Consider the following 19,460-nt stretch of genomic DNA (forward strand, 5'->3'; position numbering starts at 1 on the left):
CCCTTGATTTCACTAAAGGCCGGATTTCCGCCCGCCGCTACTACTTCTTTGTCCTCCTGTTCCCGTATCAATTTCATGACGTAGTATCCTGCCACACCCATATAGTGGGGGTGTATGTTCTTCTTCTGAAGTTCCGATTGCTTCAAACTCTTCGCAGCAAACTCTAGAGTTGCCCTGGCCCTTTTGAATTTTGCCCAGTCTGCCTTTGTAATTTGGGGGTATGCGGGGATTGGGTCCTTGCCTTCACTCAAGTACTTCTTGTGCATCACGTGCTTCCAGTTTCTCCAAGCATCCCTAGCCTTCTTCAGTGCAGCGTGTTCCACCTGCATTCTCCACTGCTCTAGAACGTTGAAGTGATCCATGATCTCCCGGACTATCCTTCACCGTGTTTCTATGTCAGCCTTCCGAAACCCTGGTAGATTAATGTTGAGCCTTGCCCTGCCAAGAAATCCACTGTAACATCCCAAATTTTCAATTTGGAATGTTATACATTAGATCATCATTGCATACCATATTTTATTTTGCATTTTGGTTGATCCTAGAAATTCTACGCAACTCAATGACCCACGGAGAGAGTTGGGGATTTCGTTATTTTCATATTTGAGTTTTCTCAAATTTTGAGAATAGGATCATTTGATTTTATTTATTTTATCATCAATTATTTCTATTACAAAAATATGAGAGAGGGAATAAAATGACTTTCCCAAAATAAAGAAATATTGAGGATTTAATAATAAAATCAAATAAGTTTTTATTTCGGAGTTTTATTTGAATTTAGGAAAAATGTGCGTTTTTAAAATTGCATTTAGCTCCCAAATAAATGTTCACCTTGTACGGCTTGATTTTAGAAGCCCGTGAAAATTTATTTCGGAATTTTTGGAGTCCATTTAGTATTTCTTTTTATTTTTCTTCTGTGCGTAATATTTAAAAAAAAACCGACCTAGGGCCGTGTCTGACTAGGACTCCCGGCCTGTTAGGCTATTTAAGCCGGGGGGAGGCCCAGCCAGAGCTAACCCTAGCCCGAGCCGCCCCCAGCCCCCAGCCCCCAGCCGCCGCCGCGCCGCCTCGCGGCCAGACGCCGCCGCCGCCGCCTCGCCGCCGCCCCGCCTCGCCGCCGCTGCCGCCACACGCCGCCGCCGCCGCACGCTCGCCGAGGTTCGCCGCTGCCTCAAAATCCGCGCCATTTTTTTATTTTTTTCGAAAAACCGTTCGGTTTTTCCGTCGGTTTTTCTGTCAGTTTTTTTTAGATTCGGTTTTTTTAAAATAGATCGGTTTTCCGGTTTATTTAATTTAGCGAGCGTTCGTTGTATTTTTCTTTTTCTCAGATTAAATCCACGATTTTTCTGATCGCGATTCCTGATTCGATTTTCTTTTAGTATAACTTTTCGCTCGTTTATCGGAATCAGGCGATTCAAGCACCTAGAGTTTTGTCTCGAAACCCTCTATCCGTTTAACCAACTTAAACAAGATTTTGCTACTGTAAAATTGCCCTAGATCCAGGTTAGTAGAACGAAGTTGTTTTCTTTCGCCGTTTGACTTTCCTTGTTTCGTTCCATTTGATTCTTTTTGCCAACCGGAGTTCTTAAGTTGAACCTTCTGGTTAGATCTCTTATTTGAGTTTTATTCATGCATTAGATGAGTACTTATTGTGTGCTTGTTTGTTTGTTTGCGATAGAATACCCGGAGTGCGCCGCTTGTTACTTCGAATCACTAGGTTTCCCGGATCATCAGCAAGGCAAGTAACACTTTGATCATACCTTTCCTACTACCCAGTTTTATTGCATTAGATCAATCCTCACACATTGCATGATTAGGATCTAATTAAATTGTGGAATGGGAAGTAGTTGAGGTAGTACCTATTACCTGTTTATTATCAAACCTTTGGGAGTTACTTCTACGTTTGCTTATTATGCCATGCTATGCTAGTAGACGTGGATTGGGTGAGTGATATCCAAGACAGATGTGAGTTTGTTAATTAATGGTTTATCTAAGGTGGCAACTTAAACACACATCTGGGTGGATTAAGGCACCTGGGTATTCCAGGACTTGCCTGTTTTCTTTTGGACCGCTACCCAGGCTCAAAGGGATCATGAGACTATTCATACTAGAAACTTCCGTGTGCAGCCACAAGCTATTATGGGCTCTAGCATAGTTGACTAAGTTGTGCGAACTCTTACAGTGGTAGACTAGCAGATGTAGGGGATGTAGGTGGTACGGTCTACCCGATCGTAAGGTGCTAGCGCTTCTGAAACACTATGTCTCGGTCATCCGTCTTCTCAAACACCATGTAGTGCGAGAAACCAAACGGAGGCGATCGAGTCTTGTGGGGAAAAGTGTGCAAACCTCTGCAGAGTGTAATAAACTAATCATGGTTAGCCGTGTCCCCGGTTATGGACATCTTGAGTATCTAGTACTTGGATTATCATGTGAATCTCAACATGTTACTCTAAATTAATTTTGTTGGGTTTTGTTTAATGATGATGCTTAATTGGGATTGAGAATGCTGTCAACCATTCTCAATGTTCAACAACTACCATGATAGTTAAATAAATTTATTCCTTTGAAGTAGGGAAAAATTGGCTTTACGCAAAACTGTAATCATAGAGCTTTCCACCAGCCAAGTATGCATATAGTATAGCTGTTTCATTCCATTACTCTCTATGTGATACATTGCCAGCATATTCCATGTGCTGACCCGTTTCGAGCTGCAACGTTAATGTTGCAGACTTTTCAGACGACGATTAAGGAGTTTTTAGGTCGTGGTTCTATACTCAGTGATGCTGTTGGAGTTGATGGACTCACTTAGCTTCCAAGCCTTCCGCTGTTATCGTTATTAGATGGCCTTAAGCCATATTTATTGTAATAAGTTCTCTATTGAGACACTCGATGTAATAAGTGTGTGATTGCTACTCTGTTATAAATCCTCCGAGTACTGTGTGGTGTCAGCATTACTGATCCAGGGATGACACCGGAGCACACAGATCAGACTGTTTGAGGTTTGGTCACTATAGAGATGGTATCAGAGCACACACTGACTGTAGGACACGACCACTAAGCTAAAAGACCTAGATCACTATCCATTCTCTTCTCTTCTGACTTCTCATCTTTTCTACTCTTTTTGGATGGCGGATGCAAGGAACAAGTTCACGCAACCGGATGAAGATACACCCTTTGGACGTCACTTGAAGGAAGTCACTAGATACCTGAATATAGGAGTACCAAGCTTCACCGGAACCAACAACGCCACTTTACCTGAAGAAGAGCGCTGGATGATTCAAGTTCAAGTTCCAGGAAGGACATTCATGCCAGTCACTGAGCCCATAGAGTTTTCTTTTGATGCACCAACTTGGAGTCTAGGAAAGAGCATGGCAGCTCACATCACCATGGGACGCATTGGAGAAGTCTACCGCAAGGATCTCAAAGATACTATCTACCAGATTTGTGGACGCCGAGATGAACACTGGGAGATGATCAGCACCAGGAAGGGTAGATCAATCGCAACTTTTATCCAGGAGCTAAACCAGCACATTCGACGACAGGAGAACCAGATGTGCGCCGACATGATAGATCTGAAGAAGGCTAAGACTAGAATCAAGGAACTGGACGAAGAACTCAAGGCTACATGTGAAGATTATGAAGAGGAAATTGAAGTATTGGTGGAGAAGAATGACGACCTGATCAAGAAGATTGGAATATTTATGGGAGGCCCTACACCAGTGGATGAAGACGAAGAACCCAAGGAGATTAGCCCGGAAGACTACATCATCATCGACGGCACCGATTCGGATCCAGATAGTAGTGATGATGACTATGTGGATGAAGCTGGAGCAGATATCATGGAGTCTGCAACCGAAGAATATTTCTAGTAGACCACCTCATCAGTAGTAGTAGTCCACCATGTAAATATAGTAGTCCGAGCACTTGTTGTGATAGATAGATCGATTGTATGCCCTTGTTTGATTGAATGAAGTGAATTGTTTGCTTTTGCCTCATGTGCATATGGGTAGTGTTTTCTCTTTAGACCCCCTCTATTCTTACATCTCATATTTTCTAAACCCCTCAGATGCCTCCGAGACGTGACCCCGGATTTGCCTTTCCACCGGAGCTCACCTAGTTGATCCAGCAGCAGAACACATTGATGCAGTTGCTAGTCCAGAATCAGAATCAGGGGAACAACAACAACAACCCACCATCACCACCACCACCTGTTGACCACTTAGCCCGTTTTCTTAGGCTGAATCCGCCGGTGTTTTCCAGCAGCACCGAGCCGATAGTAGCAGATGATTGGCTCCGCAAGACAGCTAGGGAGTTAACCACAGCAGGATGCACAGATGCGGAGAAGGTGAAGTTTGCCGCACATCATTTAGAAGGGCCCGCAGCATCATGGTGGGAGAATTTCACAGCCACTTTCCCAGTCGACACTATCACATGGGACCAGTTTCAGCAGACTTTTCGTACTGCACATGTTTCATCAGGAGCTATGGCCATGAAGAAGCGTGAGTTTCGCAACTTGTGCCAAGGAGGACGGACAGTTGGCCAGTATTTGGAGGACTTTAGTAAGTTAGCACATTATGCCCCAGATGACGTCGCTACGGATGCAGCTAAGCAGGAGAAGTTTCTGGAAGGACTGAATGATGAGTTGAGCATGCAGTTGATGGTAGCAACCTTCAACAACTACCAGGAGTTGGTAGATCGTGCTCTTATGATTGAAGGGAAGCAGCAGTAAATTGAGAATCGCAAGAGGAAGTACGGACAAGGGAAGTACGATTCAGGAGCTCAGCAGAAGCCATGTTTTACCCCTAGACCGGGAGGACATTTTCAGCATACCCATGGAGGAGGTAGCTCGCACAATAACAATGGCACCAAGAATGGTAATGGCAATGGAGGAAGCAACGGCCAGAATCGCACCAACCCCTCAACCCCAGCCAAGAAGGACCTGAGCCAAGTCACTTGCTTTAAGTGTCAGAAGACCGGACATTATGCCAATGAATGTCCTGAAGGCCAATGGCAATGGAAGTTTTGGGAAGAAGCCGAACCCTTTCAACAGGGGACAGGTGAACCACGTTAGCGTGGAGGAGGTTGAAGCTCAGCCTGATGCAGTAATAGGTAAGTTTTTGGTTAAGTCATTTACTGCACTCGTTCTTTTCGATACTGGTGCATCGCATTCATACATATCAAGGTGATTTGTGGATAAGTATAACCTATCAACCCAAGCCCTTTGGTCACCCATGTTAGTAACCTCGTCTAGAGCAGAGTATGTGGCTAGTCTATGGTGTGATCGGTTACCATTAAGGATTGGTAACTATGTTTTTCCCTCAGACCTAATAGTATTGGAATCCCAAGGATTGGATTTGATATTAGGCATGGATTGGTTATCAAAGTATGAAGGGAATATTGAATGTGCTAGTAAGTCAATTTTGCTTACCACACCAGAAGGGAGAAGGATCAAGTATGTATCCCGACATGTGCCAAAGAGGACACAAGTAAATTGCTTAACAGGAGTTGTGCAGGAGGAAGTACCAGTGATAAGGGATTTCCCTGAAGTATTTCCAAAGGAGTTGCCAGGCATGCCGCCGGATAGAGATATTGAGTTTTTGATTGAGTATTGCCAGGCACAGGGCCAATATCAAAGAGACCATATAGGATGCCAGCAAAGGATTTGGTGGAAATTAAGAAGCAGATTAAGGAGTTACTGGATAAGGGATATATCCGCCCAAGTTCTTCACCTTGGGGATCGCCAGTACTTCTAGTGGAGAAAAAGGATGGATCGTTAAGGATGGTTGTTGATTATCAAGGATTGAACGAAGTAACGATCAAGAACAAGTACCCACTACCAATGATCAATGATCTGTTTGATCGATTGCAAGGAGCTAAGGTATTTTCCAAGATCGATCTGTGATTAGGATACCACCAGTTGAAGATTCGAGAACAGGATATACCTAAGACAGCTTTTACCACCAGGTATGGGCTGTACGAGTATACTGTTATGTCATTTGGTCTGACTAACGCACCTGCCTATTTTATGAACATGGTGAACAAAGTATTCATGGAGTTTTTGGATGAGTTCGTCATGGTGTTCATTGATGATATCCTAGTTTACTCGAAGAATGAAGAGGAGCATAAGGAACATTTGCGACTAGTACTTGAGAAGCTCAGAGAACATCAATTATATGCCAAGTTCAGCAAATGTGAGTTTTGGTTGAAGGAAGTAGGATTCCTCGGACATGTTATATCTGGCAAAGGTATAGCAGTTGATCCCACTAAAGGTGATACCGTGACCAAGTGGTAAGCCCCAACAACAGTTGGAGAGATCCGGAGTTTTCTTGGACTCGCAGGATACTACCGAAGATTTATTGAGAATTTCTCAAAGATTGCGAAGCCTATGACGGAGTTGTTAAAGAAAGATACCAAGTTCATATGGATGGAGGAATGTGAGGCTAGTTTCCAGGAGTTGAAGAAACGCTTGGTTACCTCACCAGTGTTGATTTTGCCAGACCAGACCAAAGATTATGAGGTGTATTGCGACGCTTCACGTCGAGGACTTGGAGCAGTGGTTATGCAGGAAGGGAGAGTTGTTTCATATGCCTCAAGACAACTGAAGCCTCATGAGTTGAATTATGCCATGCATGATTTGGAGTTAGCAGCCGTAGTGCATGCATTGAAAACATGGAGACATTTTCTGATTAGAAATCATTGTGAGGTGTACACGGATCATAAGAGTTTGAAATACATCTTCACACAGAAGGAGTTAAACCTCAGACAAAGGAGATGGTTGGAGCTCATCAAGGATTATGATATGAGATTGCATTATCACCCCGGAAAGGCTAATGTAGTAGCTGACGCATTAAGCCGTAAGAGCCACGTCAATACATTAATGACGGGAGAAATACCCAGGGAGTTAGCAGAAAATCTTTGTGAACTATGTTTGGAAATAGTTCTGAGAGGCTATGTAGCAGCATTGGAGATTCAGTCAACTTTGATGGATAGAATCAGAGAAGCTCAGAAGACTGACAAAGAGATTCCCTCCATTAAGGAGAAACTTAGCAAAGGAAAAGCTAAGGGATTTCGTGAGGATGAGCATGATACCCTATGGTTTGAAGACTGCGTTTACGTGCCCAATGACCCGGAGATCAGGAAGTTGATACTGCACGAAGCACATGACTCACCGTATTCAATTCACCCAGGAAATACCAAGATGTACTTGGATCTAAAGGATATTTTCTGGTGGACCGGAATGAAGAAGGATATTGCGGAGTAAAGGCAGAGCATCAGAAGCCAGCAGGATTGTTACAACCATTGTCGATACCCGAATGGAAGTGGGATAATCTAGGCATAGATTTTATCACGGGATTACCCAGGACTCGTTCAGATTATGACTCGATTTGGGTTGTAGTCGATCGATTGACGAAAGTAGCTCATTTCATCCCAGTAAAGACCACTTACACTAGTGCTAAGTTGGCAAAGATATACATGACCAGGATCGTATGTTTGCATGGAGTTCCAAGGAGTATCGTATCAGATAGAGGAACCCCAGTTTACCTCAAAGTTCTGGAAGCAGTTGCATGAAACTTTGGGTACCAGGCTAGAATTCAGTACAACTTTTCATCCACAGACAGATGGACAGACCGAGAGAGTTAATCAGATTTTGGAGGATATGCTGAGAGCTTGTGCTCTAGATTATGGATCTAGCTGGGACGATAATTTTCCATATGCAGAGTTCTCTTACAACAACAGTTACCAAACCAGTTTAAAGATGGCCTCTTTTGAAGCATTGTATGGAAGGAGGTGCAGGACACCGTTATCGTGGGATGAAGTTGGAGACCGCCAGTTGTTTGGACCTGACTTGATTAAAGAGTCTGAACAGAAGGTGAAGTTGATTCGCGATAGGCTCAAGGTAGCTCAACCCAGACAGAAAAGTTATGCAGATTCTAAATGCAAGGAGACAGTTTACGAAGTCGGAGATAGAGCTTATCTTCGAGTATCTCCACTTCGGGGAACAAAGCGTTTTGGAGTTAAAGGGAAGTTAGCGCCACGATTTGTAGGACCATATCGAGTTTTGGAGCGTATGGGAGAAGTGGCCTACAAGTTGGAATTGCTCGAAGGATTGTCAGGAGTTCATGATGTCTTCCATGTTTCTCAGTTAAAGAAATGTCACACGGAGATGGCTGACATACCGTTGAGAGACACAGTGCCCTTGGAAACTATTCAGTTGGATAACGATTTGACGTACGAGGAGAAACCAATTAAGATTCTCGAGTTTGCCAGTCGAGTCACTCGCAGCAAGGTTATCAAGTTGTGCAAAGTTCAGTGGAGCCACCACACGGAGGATGAAGCCACCTGGGAGCGAGAGGAAGATTTGCTCAAGGACCACCCTCACCTATTTTCTAACCAACCCGAATCTCGAGGGGGAGATTCATCTTAAGGGGGGTAGGTTTGTAACATCCCAAATTTTCAATTTGGAATGTTATACATTAGATCATCATTGCATACCATATTTTATTTTGCATTTTGGTTGATCCTAGAAATTCTACGCAACTCAATGACCCACGGAGAGAGTTGGGGATTTCGTTATTTTCATATTTGAGTTTTCTCAAATTTTGAAAATAGGATCATTTGATTTTATTTATTTTATCATCAATTATTTCTATTACAAAAATATGAGAGAGGGAATAAAATGACTTTCCCAAAATAAAGAAATATTGAGGATTTAATAATAAAATCAAATAAGTTTTTATTGCAGAGTTTTATTTGAATTTAGGAAAAATGTGCGTTTTTAAAAATTGCATTTAGGTCCCAAAGAAATGTTCACCTTATGTGGCTTGATTTTAGAAGCCCGTGACAATTTATTTCGGAATTTTTGGAGTCCGTTTAGTATTTCTTTTTATTTTTCTTCTACGCGTAATATTAAAAAAAACAAAAAAAAACGTACCGACCTAGGGCTGTGTCTGACTAGGACTCCCGGACCGTTAGGCTATTTAAGCCGGGGGGAGGCCCAGCCAGAGCTAACCCTAGCCTGAGCCGCCCCTAGCCCCTAGCCGCCGCTGGACGCCGCCGTCGCCTCGCCGCCGCCGCGCCGCCTCGCTGGACGCCGCCACCGCCGCACGCTCGCCGAGGTTCGCCGCCGCCTCGAAATCCGTGTCGTTTTTTTATTTTTTTCGAAAAACCGTTCGGTTTTTCCGTCGGTTTTTTAGATTTGGTTTTTTTAAATAGATCGGTTTTCCGGTTTATTTAATTTAGCGAGCGTTCGTCATTTTTTTTTCTTTTTCTCGGATTAAATCCGCAATTTTTCTGATCGTGATTCCTCATCCGATTTTCGTTTTAGTATAACTTTTCGCTCGTTTATCGGAATCAGGCGATTCAAGCACCTAGAGTTTCATCTCGAAACCCTCTATCCGTTTAACCAACTTAAACCAGATTTTGCTACTGTAAAATTGCCCTAGATCCAGATTAGTAGAACGAAGTTGTTTTCTTTCGCCGTTTGACTTTCGTTGTTTTGTTCAATTTGATTCTTTTTGCCAACCGGAGTTCTTAAGTTGAACGTTCTGGTTAGATCTCTTATTTGAGTTTTACCCGTGCATTAGATGAGTACTTATTGTGTGCTTGTTTGTTTGTCTGTGATAGAATACCTGGAGTGTGCCGCTTGTTACTTCGAATCACTTGGTTTCCCGGATCATCAGCAAGGCAAGTAACACTTTGATCATACCTTTCCTACTACCCAGTTTTATTGCATTAGATCAATCCTCACACATTGCATGATTAGGATCTAATTAAATCGTGGGATGGGAAGTAGTTGAGGTAGTACCTATTACCTGTTTATTATCAAACCTTTGGGAGTTACTTCTACGTTTGCTTATTATGCCATGCTATGCTAGTAGACGTGGATTGGGTGAGTGATATCCATGATAGATGTGAGTTTATTAATTAATGGTTTATCTAAGGTGGCAACTTAAACACACATCTGGGTGGACTGAGGCACCTGGGTATTCCAGGACTTGCCTGTTTTCTTTTGGACCGCCACCCAGGCTCAAAGGGATCATGAGACAATTCATACTAGAAACTTCCGTGTGCAGCCACAAGCTATTATGGGCTCTAGCATAGTTGACTAAGTTGTGCGAACTCTTACAGTGGTAGACTAGAAGATGTAGGGGATGTAGGTGGTACGGTCTACCCGTTCGTAAGGTGCTAGCGCTTCTGAAAGACTATGTCTCGGTCATCCGTCTTCTCAAACACCATGTAGTGCGAGAAACCAAACGGAGGCGATCGAGTCATTGTGGGGAAAAGTGTGCAAACCTCTGCAGAGTGCAATAAACTAATCGTGGTTAGCCATGTCCCCGGTTATGGACATCTTGAGTATCTAGTACTTGGATTATCATGTGAATCTCAACATGTTACTCTAAATTAATTTTGTTGGGTTTTGTTTAATGATGATGCTTAATTGGGATTGAGAATGTTGTCAACCATTCTCAATGTTTAAAAACTACCATGATAGTTAAATAAATTTATTCCTTTGAAGTAGGGAAAATTGGCTTTACGCAAAACTGTAACCATAGAGCTTTCCACCAGCCAAGTATGCATATAGTATAGATGTTTCATTCCATTACTCTCTATGTGATACATTGCCAGCACATTCCATGTGCTGACCCGTTTCGAGCTGCAACGTTAATGTTGCAGACTTTTTAGACGACGATTAAGGAGTTTTTAGGTCGTGGTTCTATACTCAGTGATGCTGTTGGAGTTGATGGACTCACTTATCTTCCAAGCCTTCCGCTGTTATCGTTATTAGATGGCCTTAAGCCATATTTATTGTAATAAGTTCTCTATTGAGACACTCGATGTAATAAGTGTGTGATTGCTACTCTGTTATAAATCCTCCGAGTACTGTGTGGTGTCAGCATTACTAATCCAGGGATGACACCGGAGCACAGAGATCAGACTGTTTGAGGTCTGGTCGCTACATCCACACACACTCCTGAACCTCATGCATGCTTTATCAGGTTTAGTTGGAGCCCAGGACTTTAAATCAATCTCGGTTACTTCATATACACCTTTAGGATGGTGTGTGGGCTTCCTTGGAGTGTTCCTCCATGTCCTGACCAGAAGGGTAATTGTTGCATCTCTATCCCGTTCAAGACTACTTGATCCATCACAATCTGCTGAAGACCTAGGGTTATCTGAATCAGATGAAGATACATGGCCTGAATGAGTGATGTCGCTGCTACTCGGCATCTACAGAGAACACATGCAAACTCAGGAAAGGAGGATATGCATAAAACTAACAACTTGGTATCAAGCATTCTAAACATGCCATGCAATAATTTAGAAAATGTACGGCTAATTTGTTAAGTTTGTGTAACTCAAGCGCCCGCGATCTGTAAATAGGCAGTAACTTATTGGAACAAATACAGCTTATATGTAGTAAGGAAGGTACATAATGAACATATATACGCTCTCCGTTATTTATAGCCAATTTGGGAACATACAGAACAAAATTGGAAGAGGGATTGCGAGGAAATATGCCTCACCGCAATGGAGAGCAGTAACTAATAGGCTTCTTAATGCAAACCCGGCCGGACCACAGGAGAGGCGAGGGCTACTGCATCGATATGCTCAAGGGTGGCTAGCGATCAAACAAAGACGGCGAGGCGTGGGCCGCCGCGTGTTGGGAACGACAGTGGAGGTAGGCTTGACGCCGAAGAGCGGGCACACGGCTGGGGTGAGCACGGCGGCGCCGAAGAGGGTTCTGCTATGGATCTGGGGGAGGGGGGAGCTGGCGAAGGAGATTGGGTGGACTAGTTGAGTGAAACACGGGCGGACGATGGGGGGGGGTGTTGGCGGCCTAGGTCAAAAGGGTGAAAAATATCCCCGGTCGCCGCACCCGCGGAAAGGCCTATGCAAACAGTTGCCTCTAAGCGCTCGTGTGCACAAACAGAATAATTTCGTTTGAAATGAAGATGTACTAATTTTGAAATGAAGACGTGAGTTCATCGTTTCGCCTCTAAATTTTTCACACGTAAACCAGACACAATTTTACCATGGGTTTGATTTGCTGGCGCATTTCAGGTCTCGTGTGCTATATGTAAGACATTTTTTGGCATTTACCGTGCATGTTGGCATATGAATGAATCCTAGCTGGACTGCATTTCCTGTCGAAAGGGATGAGGGTTGCCGTTCGATCTGGGAGCATCCAACGGTGCAAACGTACGATCCGTGGGGTTTGGGTTCTGGCCAATCAAAACGCATGACTTAGATCGCGCGCACAGTGAGGGGGGGCATCGGCCACGGTTTGGTAGGCACACGGCTTTCGTGTGTGAACCGTGTGCTATTTGAAAAAAAAATTGGGAGGGGCTATTTTAAAACATGTACATGTTTTGTCGAAAGAGATGAGGATCGTCGTTCGATCAAGGAGAATCCAACGGTGTAGACGTATGATCTGTGGGGTTTGGGTTCTGGCCAATCAGAATGCACAAATCAGATCGCACGCATGGCAGAGGGGTAGGGGTGCACCGGCCACGGTTTAGTGGACACACGGCTTTCGTGAGTGAATCGTGTGCTCTTTGAAAACATTTACATTACCTAACATCATATTTTTGTTCGAATGAAAACATGAGTTCATTGTTTCGCCTCCAATTTTTTCCACGGTAAGAAATCATGAGTATAGTGGAGAGTGTCATATACTAGCATCATGAATATACAGTACATATGATACTAGTGTATGATACTACCTTTAATTAATTATAGCGCATAGTATAATACATAGAGTATAGTATCATATATAGATCATATTTATTGGCATGCATGACACAAATTAGCATCGCATTTAACATGATATGGTATCTACCTACTATATGTTACTCTAACCCTCTTTATATATATTTAATTCTTTGCCACATCAGCATACTTGCTATTTCCGAGTGCATGACATCGTCGGCCACTATGGCCAGCCTTATATAGTGGGGAGTATCATATACTATACATATAGTATCATGCATATGATACTAGTGTATGATACTACGTACGTACCTTCATAGTGGATATATAGTATCATAGAGTAGTACTAGGTCCCTCTGTAAACTAATATAAGAGCATTTAGATTACAAAATAGTGACCTAAACGCTCTTATATTAGTTTACAGAGGGAGTATATATCACAGATGACCGTATTTATGAATTAAGCCCTATAAGGCTGGTTATTATGGGGAGTATTATATATATACTAGTAGTATCATGCATGCATATATATGATAGTGTAGCTAGGATACTACTTCCGTAATGCATAGTATCATAAGTTAACATCTTAGGTTGCCTTACTAATTGTCATGCATCACACAAAGTAGTGGTACAACATTTAATATGACACGGTATCATGATATGATACCAAATCCTCTCTTGTGTGCCACATCATCCAGAAAGTCTAGTTGGCATGCATGATACCGCTTATGATAATACAATTACAACCAGCCTAAACCACAATGGAGAGTAGTACACTAGTAACATACACATATCCCTAGACTATATATGTTACTACCTTCATAGTGGATAGTAACATAAGTGTAGTGTCATGCAAAGCTTCATTTCTTAGGTTACAGACTCATATTGCATTGGGACATGTGATGCTACAGTAACTAGCTAAGTTACTAAAACTGTCTCTCTCCTCATTAACTTACTGCCACATAAGCAAGTTTGCTGAGTTGGAGTCAGTGTTACTGCTGAAGTTACTCCCACTGTGGCTAGTCTAATACTAGCTGGTTGTCTATGATATACTAGCTACCTCACTAAGAACATGCATGGTTAGTAATACAGCCAAGGGTCGGCTATAACAAGTTGCCACGTCATATACAGCCAACCTCTTAGTGGGCATGTACAATAATAAGTTTTATATACATACTAGTTTATTAATAGTTGGCCCACCTTACATCCTCACAAAGTGTCTTGGGTCTCATGTTGTAGCTGGCTCTACTAACCAAGAGCCCGCTTCTCTTCTCTTTCCTCCAACTAATAAGCACATATATATTATTCTATTCCTTATAGCTAGACTACCCACAGTGGGAGTAACATAGGTAGTGACATCACACATATCTAGATAAAATAGATGATGTGGCAAGTAATAAATAAAGAAATGGAGGAAAGTCAATATGTGTGATGTTACTACCTATGTTACTCCCACTGTGGGTATAGTCTTACTATAGTATGAGACTACCCACAATGGGGGTAACATAGGTAGTAAAATCACACATATCTAGATAAATTAAGTAGATGACGTGGCAAGCAATAAATGAAGAAAGAGAGGAAAGTAGTAACATAGCTAGTTACTAGTAGTATGAGTAACATCACATGTACATATCAAGGCAAGATGTGTCTATAGCCTAATAAATGAAGTGTTGCATGTTACAACACATATATGTTACTCCCCACTATAGAGGTAGTAACATAGAATAGTAACACATGGGCATGTTACTAGTCTATGTTACTACCCATTGTGGCTACTCTGAGTAACATCACACATCTCAAGGCAAGATGAGTCTATAGCCTAATAAATGAAGTGTTGCATGTTACTACACATATCTTACTACCCATTGTTGCTAGTCTTATGTCACTCTATTGTGTACTTACTTGCTCTAAGGCATAGTATCATAGAGTAGCTAGTATCATATGTAGTACTTTATTTATATTGTCATGCATGACACATAGTAGCATAACATTTATTATGATACGGTTTCATGATATGATACTTAACCCTCTGTTCCTTCATTTAATTAATTCTATGACAACTCATCAAAATTGCCTAGTTGGCATGCATGATACTAGCTATGATACCCCCTTACTATCAGCCTAGCAAAGGTGTACAGATCATTTGTGTGTCATTTTCTGAGTTTTCATCCATTTGTTTGAGAAGCGGGGATAAGTTTCAAACATTTCGGCCGTGAGGTGCGGCCACTAGCGTAGGCCTAGTTGGTATTTTAATTACAAAAAATTCAGATGGAGTTCGAACATCATCAAAATCGATGTGTGCCTGTGGCGTGCTCTCATGACCCCATGGAAAAAAATTGGTAAAGTTTGGCACAAGTTTTGATGACCGCCCCTTCCAAACCGGAGCATCTCACATGAAGGATCATGGTTTTCCAAAAGGAGACATGTCAATTTAAACTCCTGTGGTCGGTGACTTCATCGTTTGGCCTCATAAAATTTGCACGGTACGCAATCACCATTATACCACGGGTTTGATTTTCTGGCGCATTTCAGGTATCGTTAGCTATATTTAATACATTTTTGAGATTAACATGCATTTTGTGCATAAAAATAAAATTACAACCGGAACTGCATGTGCTGTCGAAAGGGATGAGGATCATTGTTCAATCTGGGAGCATCCAGCGGTGCAGACATATGATCAGTGGGGTTTGGGTTCTGGCCAATCAGAAAGCACGACTCAGATCGTGGGCGGGGTGGCGGGGTTTGGTCGGCACACGACTTTCATCAATGAACCGTGTGCTATTCGCAAACCAGATTGCATATTTTTGTTCACACATACTGTAGTGAGATCGATTGAGTGTGCTACCTCTATGATATAATAATAATAACCAAAAATAGTTCATATTCATTGCCTGAGCTGACAGCATATCAAGGTCAACATATTAACGGGTCTTACATCAACATAAAACCGGGCATAACTCACAAATTCAGTACACACGACAGTTCTAAATTGAACGAATTAAGTTGCAAGGTAGGCATAAAGACTAGTCTTATGGCTTAATTCCCATGTACATGGGGGAACTGGGATCATTATGTTGACCCGGAATGAACTTGGGGTTTTTGAGGATTTTACGCTTCTTTGCTGCACTGGTGCGCGATCCCTTAGTTGGCAACTCATCAAATTCATCGTACTTGCCCTGATCGGCAACATCGTCGACACCCAGTACCCTTCTCTTCCCATGCATCGCAAAATGGCCGTTCTTATGCAAGGGGTCTTCCTCAAAGAAAATCTAGGTAGCATCGCTGGCAAGAATGAATGGATCCGTGTGATATGCCATCGTTGTCCTGTTAACACAGGTCTTCCTGTACTCATCAGTCCTTACCTGACCAAGAGGGATCCATGCGCACCTGAATAATGACACCTTAACTTTTACATAGTCAAGCTCCCAAATCTCTTTGATGGTTCCATAGTATACCATTTTATCAGCTTCATTTACAGTCATGCATTCTATTAGAATAGTGCTGTTCTAATACGAGGTCTTCTTATCACGTTCCTTGGTGTAGAACGTGTATCCATTTATGTCATATTCTTGGTACGTCAACACCGTAGGTGATGGCTTTTGTGCCAGCCAGGTAGCAATGTCATCGATGGATCCTTGTGCCAAACGATTCTTCAGCCATTCGGCGTACTTCTTAGTGTGCTCCTTCATCTCCACTTCTGAGGAAGGCACCATTGGTAAGAAGCTTTGGCGTATCTCCGCCAAGTGTTCTTCTGCATAAGTGATGAGAACTGGGCTGTTAAGCAGTACTGTCAAATGGGCTTTCTCTGCCAATTCTCCGGGTGCGGCCATTTGCGTGCCAGCAAGGACCAGTTACCTTTCGGCCTTCCCTCGTGGCGAGAGAGGGGCAAACCTATAGGTCTTTGTTTCATGTATTCGATGCAAAACTCAACCACCTCCTCCGCGGTATAACCTTGTAGGATGCTTGCCTCTGGATGGTTTCGGTTCCGACAAAAGCGCTTTAGTATTCCCATAAACCGCTCGAAGGGATACATGTTGCGAAGAAACACAGGACCACGATACTTTATCTCTTCGACAAGGTGCACAGTGAGATGGACCATGACATCAAAGAATGATGGTGGGAAAAACATCTCTAGGTTGGACAATATTCTTGCAATATCATGTTGCATATTATCCAACTCTTCAGGATCTACAACTTTTTGCCATAGTTTGTTGAAGAAATCACAGAGGTCAATGAGTGTGTTTCTTAGATCTTTGTCCACCAGATTCCTGACGGCCACCGGGAGGATTTGTGTCAACATTACGTGGCAATCATGTGACTTCATTTTACCTGAGCTTAAATCCACGAGACTTCTGATGTTTGCGCAGTAGGAAGAGGGTGTCTTAACTGACAACAAATAGGTGAAGAACTGTGTTGCTTCTTTTGTACTGAAATTGTAACTATGGCGAGCTTTGATGAATTTATCATCATCTTCTGCTTCACTCTTGCGTTGTGATTGATCAGCAAGCATATCGAGCCGTGAACCATCACCATCCTTCCTTTTACCTTTAATCTTGAGCAGAGTATCAAGGATGCTTTCACATATGTTCTTCTCTACGTGCATCACATCGATGCAGTGGCGTACACATAGAATCTCCCAGTAAGATAATTTCCAGAACACCGATTTCTTCTTAAACACTTGATCCTCGGGTGTTAGTTTCACCATCAAAGGGTGGATCTTTCCAAGCACAACATTAAATTTTTTAGCCATGTCGTGGACCACCTCCCCGTCATAGGGTCTTGGGGCCACACCTGCCTCTGCCATACCATAAAATTCAGCTTTCATCTTTCGGTATGGGTGATTCATCCGCAAGATCCTCCGATGACGCAAATACACTGTTTTGCACGAGTTGGGAAGTCTTCTGCTAGCTATCCTATCCATGCATGTCACACACCCTACATCTCCCTTTGTTTTCTGCCCCGATGTGTTGCCTAATGCCGGCATATCTTGAATGGTGTGCACCAGCATCGCATGTAGATTAAAAAATCTCCTTTCTGTAAGCATCATAACATTTTACAGCATGCACATATATCCACACTGTCGACAGTTCTTCTACCAGTAGCTGAAAGTAAATGTCGATGTCATTTCCGGGTTGCTTCGGGCCTTGGATAATCATTGACATCATAATGTATTTTTTCTTCATACACAACCAAGGAGCTAGGTTATATATGCATAGAAGCACCGGCCATGTGCTGTGATTGGTGCTCATATCGCCAAAAGGATTCATCCCGTCAGTACACTTCCCGAGCCTTATACTTCTAGGATCCTTGGCAATTTTTTCAAACTTGTTGTCGATTAATTCCCACTGAGCTCCATATTTCGGGTGCCTCATAAACCTATCTGCAATTCGCTCATCATGATGCCACCGCAACCTCTTTGCCTCTGTAGGGTTTGCAAACAAATGCCTCAACCTTGGAATTAAAGGCAAGTACCAAACAACCTTGAACGAGATTCCTGTCTTGATCTTGTCGTCCAATTTGTACTTTTCCTTTGCTCTCCTGCGCTTGTATCATGCATGCTTGCATGTGGGACATGCACGAAAATCTTTGTACACACCACGGTACAATATACAATCATGCGTGTATCTTCTGTACTTCAAGTTCCAATGGGCAAACAATTTTATTCGCATCAGTTGTGCTTCTGGGGAGCACATTATCTTTTGGAAGAATATGTTTGAAAATACCTAAGATCTCTATGAAGCCCTTGTTTGATAGACTGTTTGCTTCTTTAAATCTGAGAAGCGCCAGGGTGGGACTCAACCTGGAATATTTCTTTTTGCAACCTGGGTACAATTCTTTCTTGGATTCCGCATCAATGGTTGGCAGATCCTTGTACCCAATCATATCATTTTCTGGGCCCTCGAAATCTGCAATCATAGCAACAAAATTTGGCATATCAAGATTGTCATCATCTGCGTGGATGTCTTGGTTTTCCAGTGGGCGTTTTGGCTTTCTGGTGTTCCATTGGTAGCTTGATGCCTCTGCCCCGATGTTAGATTCAACATCCATGTGACACTGATCGGGGTTTGGCATCTCGCTACCCTGGGTATCTTCATCCATGACCTCCTCTTCACCGTGTCTGTTACAACGTGTATATCCATCCAGGAATCCCCTAGAGACTAAGTGCATCTGGACCTCTACAACTTCATGTGACTCTATATTGGCACAATCAGTACATGGACACATGATGTAATCCGCATCACCAATTCTCCTCTTTGTACTTTCAGCCAAATTCATGAACTCTATCACGCCGCTGATAAAATCTGCGGTTTTCGGATTCTTTATCCATTGAGATCGTTCCATCTACAGCAGACGAATGGTAATTATAAACAAAACAACAACATTAATACACGAATTAACTGCTGCCCAGAGATGCATGCATAAATCACAAGGTTTAATTTAAATAATTACTGAGGGCGCTCCATGTTGTTATGCAGACGTGCAATGACAAAAATTAATGGCTAGTCAATTTACGTGCAGAGTACTTGTACAACACTACACTTAGGAATTGAATACCTTAATTCAGCCACTCACGAAAAGAATACTACCTTAATTAATTATCCGTGCGGCAACCTCCACCCAGCGGACAGACAAGAGCGATGCGGCGGCACGCCGAGGTAGCAGGGTCGAGGAGCAAAGCTTAGTGTGGCTGCCGCCTGAAGTTCGACCTCCACTATTCCGCCATCGACCGCGATGGATGTGCTTGAATCACGC

This window comes from Triticum aestivum, chromosome 7A (genome assembly GCF_018294505.1).
Source record: "Triticum aestivum cultivar Chinese Spring chromosome 7A, IWGSC CS RefSeq v2.1, whole genome shotgun sequence".
In the NCBI taxonomy this organism is placed as follows: Eukaryota; Viridiplantae; Streptophyta; class Magnoliopsida; order Poales; family Poaceae; genus Triticum; species Triticum aestivum.